The 6,843-nt window shown below is 44.2% G+C and overlaps 1 non-coding gene across 1 annotated transcript; it reads left to right on the plus strand.

The window, feature by feature from the left end:
- Nucleotides 1-6,306: 6,306 nt before the first annotated feature.
- LOC149247165 (5S ribosomal RNA) lies at nucleotides 6,307-6,425 on the plus strand. Its single transcript, XR_016267542.1, has one exon. It is a non-coding gene; the product is annotated as a 5S ribosomal RNA (ribosomal RNA).
- Nucleotides 6,426-6,843: the final 418 nt, after the last annotated feature.

Consider the following 6,843-nt stretch of genomic DNA (forward strand, 5'->3'; position numbering starts at 1 on the left):
ATTCAATATGAAGAGGGCTAGAACGAGACGAAGGAACGTTTGAAGGGACTTCAGGTTCCTTGCAGGCAAATGAAGGTGATTCTTTTGCTCGAGTACTCACATGAATAGGGATAGTCCCAACCATAAAAACTTGGGAGACAGAAGTGGAAGAGGACTGAGGTTGATCGACCACCATTTGAGTTTGCTGGGAGGGAAAAGGTTCTTTAAGTACAATAGGAGTTCCTGGAGTCCCCTTAAGAAAACGACTAACTTCAAACCATCTAGGACAGTCTTTAGTGTAGTGATCCTCGTCACAGATAAGACAAGGATACTTAGGTTTTCATTTAGAACCATCATCGACAGGAGGCTTAGGAGGATCTTGCTTTGGTGGATCGACCTTATTTTTACCTATCCCCTTCTTCTTACATTTCGAAGTTTTATCTATTGTGGTGGACTGAATAGAATTGACTTCGGAGGTTTTGCCAGTATTAGATGTGGACTGAGAAGCACCTTCACTAGGAGCGATAGGTTTTTGCTTCGTAGGAGTCATGGAAGACTTTCGGGAAGATGAAGCAACGAAACCAATAACACCGTCGATGGAGCTTTAGAAGTTCCAGGTCACGGAGCATCAGGCAAGACATCATAAAGCATGCCAGACTGGGAATAAACCAAATCAAGATACTGAGCATGCACGATAGCTTGCTCTTCAGTAACACATGCCCCCATAGCAATATCTCGGGCTATCAGACCGACAAAAGAGGTAGTAAACCAATTAGTTAGAAGATAATCAGGGATCCAGAACTTAATCAAACGACACCGCCTTCTCCATTCATGAATATGATCAGAGATGTGAGTAGCCATGTCCTATTTCAGAGAAGCAAGGATATGTGTTCCCATTTCATATGAATCGGTAACTAAAAGTGGGTAAGAAATGCCATCGCAAGCGAATTGAAGTCTTGGAAAGTCCCACAGGTAAGCTCAATATACCATTTTGCAGCAGAGTCAGTAAGAGTCCTTTGAAAAGATTGAGGTAGATAGAATCATCAAGCCATGAGTTAGATGAGCACCAGAGGTGATAAGTCATAACATGCGCTTGGGGATCCTCTCCAGATTTACTGTCGAATTTAGGACAATCACCAGGAATTTTGGTCGGAACTGGTGGCCAATATGGATTATGAAGGATAGGGTCGTTCATCAGCTTGGACACATCGGGTAGTTCCAAAGTCGTAAGAAAAGGTAATTGAGGGTTAAAGGACATCATAGGCCTCTGATAAGGGCCAGCATTAGGGTTCCAACCAGAGCCTTGTTGCCCCCATGGATTTTGTCCATAAGGGTTATAGTTGGGCGGGTTAATGCCATAACCTAGTTGTTGTCCCGGATTTTGACCGCCAACAAACCATTGGTTACCAGCTTGACCAACAGGGGCAGCATATGGCTACTGAAAATTTTGATAAGGATTGACCTATGGTTGTTGATAATTTTGATACGGAGCACCCTGAGGTTGCCCTTGGGGTTGCTGAGGTACTTGGAGACCGTATTGCGGCTGAGGTCCAAACTGTGCCTGAGGCCCAGGCTGCATTTGATAAACAGGTTGGGCTTGAAATCCAACTTGAGTTTGGAGACCAGGTTGAGCTTAGAGTCCAGCCTGAGTCTGGAAACCAGGTGGGGCTTGAGAACCAGCTAGCATCTGAACGCCCGATTGACTGAGAGGTGGATTGATTTGACTGGATTGATGTCCTTGTTGAAACTAGGGCTGACCCAACTGACCAGAAGGTTGGAGTTGTTGGAACTGAGGTTGACCTACTTGTCCAAAAGGTTGAGCTTGTTGGGTGATAGGTTGACCTTGCTGAAACTGAGGCCAACATACTTGACCAAAGGGTTGACCTTGTTGGGCGATAGGTTGGCCTTGCTGAAACTGAGGCTGACCTAGCTACCCAAAAGGTTGACCTTGCTGGGCAACAGGTTGGCCTGGCTGGAAATGAGGCTAACCTGGCTGACCAAAAGGTTTCCCTAAATAAACAAAAGAGGAACCTGTGGAGGCCGAAGGTTTCCTCTGAAAGGGTCGTCCTTGTAGGCCTAAAGGTTGCCCTTACAAACCTGAAGGTTGCACTTGCGGACCATGATAGCTAGTATGATTCCAGGCAACCGAAAGCGAAACGTAATTCTCAACTGGGACCCCTGGAGGAAGTGACCCAGTGTAATAAATATGAGCTCCACGGTGATCATAGTAATGCGGAGGGTTATGCAGAATGGACAACGGTTGAGAACCCAAAGGATTATGGGTTAGATTTTGGAGAGCATACAAGTATTGCTCATATGACAATCCCGCCAGAATGGAACTCGAAGGGATTGGTACACTACCCGTAGGTTGACTGACTCCAGAAACTGAAGGTGAAGGACTGCCGCCAGCAGGTCTGGACGATATCCCAGTAACAGTAGTAATTACCGAAGATGCAGTAACCGCACTAACAGAAGGAGCAGTGGATGCCACACACACGGTGGGCATTGATGGAACGGACATGATGGACGTAACCTGCGTGTGAGGTATAGAAGCCAGGGCCGACTGAGCAGACATAAAAGGTCTGGAAGATGGAACGGTAGTACGAGACCACATAGAGCTCTGATGCAGAGAAGTAGAACCAAGTATGTCAGCCAGAGTGCTATAGCGAAGTGGAAATGACACATTTGGGGCAGTGTGGAAAGGAAAACCTTCCAGGGGAAACTGATGTTCCCCAGTTGACCCAAGGCTTTCTTGACTGCTAATAGGACTTGACTCATCCATGTCGGAAGTGGCCATCGGAATCGAAGCACCAGGAGGAGTAGATGGGAGATCTGCGTCTAAAAAGTCCCAAACGTTGGGAGGAGTCTAATCAAAAGGATCCTCACCTAGAGCTTGAGAATCAAGAGGTTGAACACTTGGGACAATGGGAAGAGTACCAGTAACAAATGATACCTCAGAAGAGACAGGAGAAAGTGGCTCTCCGTCACTTGGCAGGGACGACGGAGTCGGTGAGTCTGCCAGGATGGCCTAGCTCAAAAGCTCTAGGAGAAAAGATATAATCAATAAGGTTGCAAAAAATATGTCAAGATGTGATCACAATGTGACCAAGATTAATAGGTAAAATGTTATCGTGACAAATAAATTTTATGACGCTAGAACGAAACATTGCCTTTTCATGTTTAAAGAGTCGAGAAAAGGGGCTAAAGATGACTCTAGTCGCCTTCGAAGTTTAATGAGCCTGAAAGGACAAGTGCTTAGATGATCCTTTTACTTTTAAAGAGTCGAAAAGGAATGAAAGTGACTGCTCTGGAATTCTAGGCAAGAGGTTTACTAGACAAATCGTAAAACTGCATATACACCTTGGTAATAAAATGAAAGAGAAATGACCAAGGACTTTTCGTACGACAGTCAATCTTCCCGAATGTTGTGTTCGGTGCGTTATGATTCGTAAGGCAGTAGACTCAGCTTCCTATGGATAATAGGATGATAACCTAGTGGGGTCTCCCAATATATACGCGATGGTACGAGGAGCACAAATCCGTACTAGCATCTATTGCATCACAAAAGGAGGAATCACCCAACCTTAGTGAGAACAATAGGAACTAGGTTTAATGACGCTGGAACACGTCTCTAGCCTAGACCTCTAGATATGTGAGTGTTAGGTTCCAATGCGTTTTTAAGTTCATTCAATAGATTTTAACAGTTAATCTTGAATTAAGTCTCGATTTCAAGGCCCTATCGAATGTATGCTTAACACTCCTAGAATGCAACTAGATGAGCAAAAAACCATTCCTTTCGATGAACAACTACCTAAATGAGGGTAAGGAGTTCATTTCCAAGTGAACGAAGACAATAACAAGCAAATGCAAGAACAACAGTGCAAGCAAGTAATCCAATCAATAGGAAACACAATGCATCGATTTTCGCTTATCTCGCAACTACTATGACGAAAAATGAAAGATTTGAATTTTTCTTTTCAATTCCTAATCATAAAGAATCTACTAATGCAAACATACTTTCATTTTTGTATACTATATGAGTGCAATTTTTTTTTTTTTGGAATAAATAACAAACAAGCTAATGCAGAGCCTGACTAATCAAAAGGCAAATGTAATCTATGCTTCAATAGTGAATGGAAATCAAATCAACACAACAAGCTAGTTTGATGACCAATCACTATGGATCAACCAGGAAGATGGGCAAGTAGCAAGAGAACAGCTTCAAACAAGTCAACAAGACTGTTGTGGATGTAGTTCAGAAACTTGAAAGGACAAGCAACCCAAAACCAACGAATTCTTGATGGAACCCTAAAAGACCTAGGTCACATAGTCCAAAAAGCCAAATTTCATACAAATGGAACCAAGAAGGACATGCCTCAGTAAACACAATCAAAACAAGCTTAACAAGGTGAAAGAAACAGCAAAGGACAAGCTACACTGGTCTATTCAGGAGGCAGGGCTGTAAAAATTAACCCTATAGGAATTGTCGCAAGCGCAACACTGACAACATGAGATGATCACTAATCGTTGCAAGCATAGCATGGTCAACTGAGGGACGTCATCGCAAGGGTACACCTGTTCTCAGCGACGGTCCAATTTCAGGAATCATCATAGCTGTATGACAGGATATTCACGACGTACAGCGAGGGTAAAGAGAATAGGAGCGATTTGTCGCAGTTGTTAGGAATTAAACAACGATGATCTTAACAAAGAGGGAAAACAAGGCAAAAACAACGGAAAGACACCAGATCTACTCAAGTGATCCAAATCACTGATGGTTCAGTTCCAAACAAAGAGACACTATGTAATTCAATCGAAAACAACAAGAGCAAAATCAAGAGACAACACACAAATCACTCCCACTGTGGTCGCCAACTTGTGATGCAGGTATGTTCCCTCTGCGGACAGAGACAACCCCTCTAGCCCTAGAGTGGGTCTAGTCACAGCAAGACAAAGACAATAGCTAATTCCTTAAATATTTATCGTTAAAGAGGCCTACCTTATACCGGTGTTCGATGAAGTCTTCGTCACATCGCTTCAGCTATCACTTTCTTCTCCTTAATGAATGATTCACCTGAAACAACATACGAAAACGACAAAACACGTAATAGAGTACAACAACGAACTATCTACTTACAGAGTCAAGGAACCATAAGCTATCAACATACATTTCATACAGGATATAGGAAATAACTATTGATTGTATTAATATAAATAATAGTAGAGGTTACAACCACGCCTTGACATCGCAAGCTTCCTCGAAGGGTCCGATCAGTATGTCTCCATAAGCATTCACTCTCAAAGGTCTCCCAGAAACTAAGGTAATCACAACAAGGCTTCCTTCTTACAAAACCATTTCACACTATCAATCCACAACATGAAAGGCTATTCTCATACCTCACAAGCTATTGCTAGGCTATCAATAATCCAAACTGTAAGCTATCAATCCAATAAACCAAGAACTAGCTAACTGAGAAATAGCTTATCATAGCCATGGAGGATGCTTTTATAAGAGGAGGAGCCTCCATAAATGAGGGGAGAGGAAGCTTATCTTCATGGGAGGTTACTCAAAAGGCGGAACCACCATCTCAAATGAGGAGAGGCGAACTTCTTTGACCCAACAACTAGCTCCAGAACCACCCAGAAGTATTCTATTTGAACTAATTTTCCATATCTGGGTCATCGTGGGTCAAACACTGAGACTCAGAGATGACATCGCGAGGCGTTAGTTCATTCTGGGCTATCGTCACAGGCAGGATATTGATGACCTGCGACGATTTTGAAACATGGGTAAAAATGGGTCAACTTCAGGATTAATGAGCTTAGGCAATCTTCTTGAGTAATATGGAAGATTTGGACACATATTTTGGTATATGACAAAGAGCAGATGTCATTTAGGGACTAACTCTATCTAGGATCAGGGGATGCGGAGTCGGTGACAAAATACTGTGTAACGTGCATTGTGGCAGTGGGTGATGAATTTAGGACCGTTCGCATCACTGTAGCAAATATGACACAAGGAGAGTAGGCGAGAGGTTTAAATCATGCACACTTTTGTGGGAGTTTGAGTTTTGGAAGAACCGTGGATTGTTCACAGAAAGGCCACGCGAGCTCCACGCAGTGTCATCTATGGTCACGGAACTTACGCATTTTTCTTCTCTCTCTCTCTTCCTCCTTGGTTTGCTGACTCCCTACAGGGCAGGATGCGTTGCCAAATTCGAGGAAGAGGGCAAGCTCCTACGCCACGCCACTTTGGATCGAGGGCCACAGATGGGCCCCGTGGCTCGGTGGTCTCCCTTAAAGAGGGGGAGGGGGTGAGATCTTTGCGGGTGCGATCATACTAGTGTTAATGCACTGGATCCCATTAGAACTCCATAGTTAAGCGCGCTTGGGCTAGAGTAGTATTGGGATGGGTGACCTCCCGGGAAGTCCTAGTGTTGCACCCTCCCCCCTTTTCGTGCGGCTCGGCGGAGCCAGTGGAAGAGATCCTCTCAGGCGAGATCGCGCTGGCATTAATGCGGAACTCCACCGATAGGTGCGCTTGGCAGCAAATTGGATTGTGTTGCATGTTTATCTCGTTTTTACGGCGTGGGGCTACTTATATATTGATTTATAATGGAATCCCGCGAATGAAGAGATCGCTCAAGCATTAAGGAGGGGATCCTAACTGAGGGAAACAGTGACACGCTTAAGGCTGCTCTAGACGAAATTCAAGAGCGTGGCTCCAATTTATCATCCTAGTCGGGAGTCGCGAGCGGGATTACAGTGCAACGGAGGCGACGCATTGCGGCAGTGGGCGATGAATCTAGGACCGTTCACATCGTTGTAGCAAATATGACACGAGGAGAGTAGGCGAGAGGTTTA

Source organism: Pinus tabuliformis, chromosome 7 (assembly GCF_031772625.1).
Source record: "Pinus tabuliformis cultivar Carrire ecotype Pingquan chromosome 7, CPIR1, whole genome shotgun sequence".
NCBI classification, from domain to species: Eukaryota; Viridiplantae; Streptophyta; class Pinopsida; order Pinales; family Pinaceae; genus Pinus; species Pinus tabuliformis.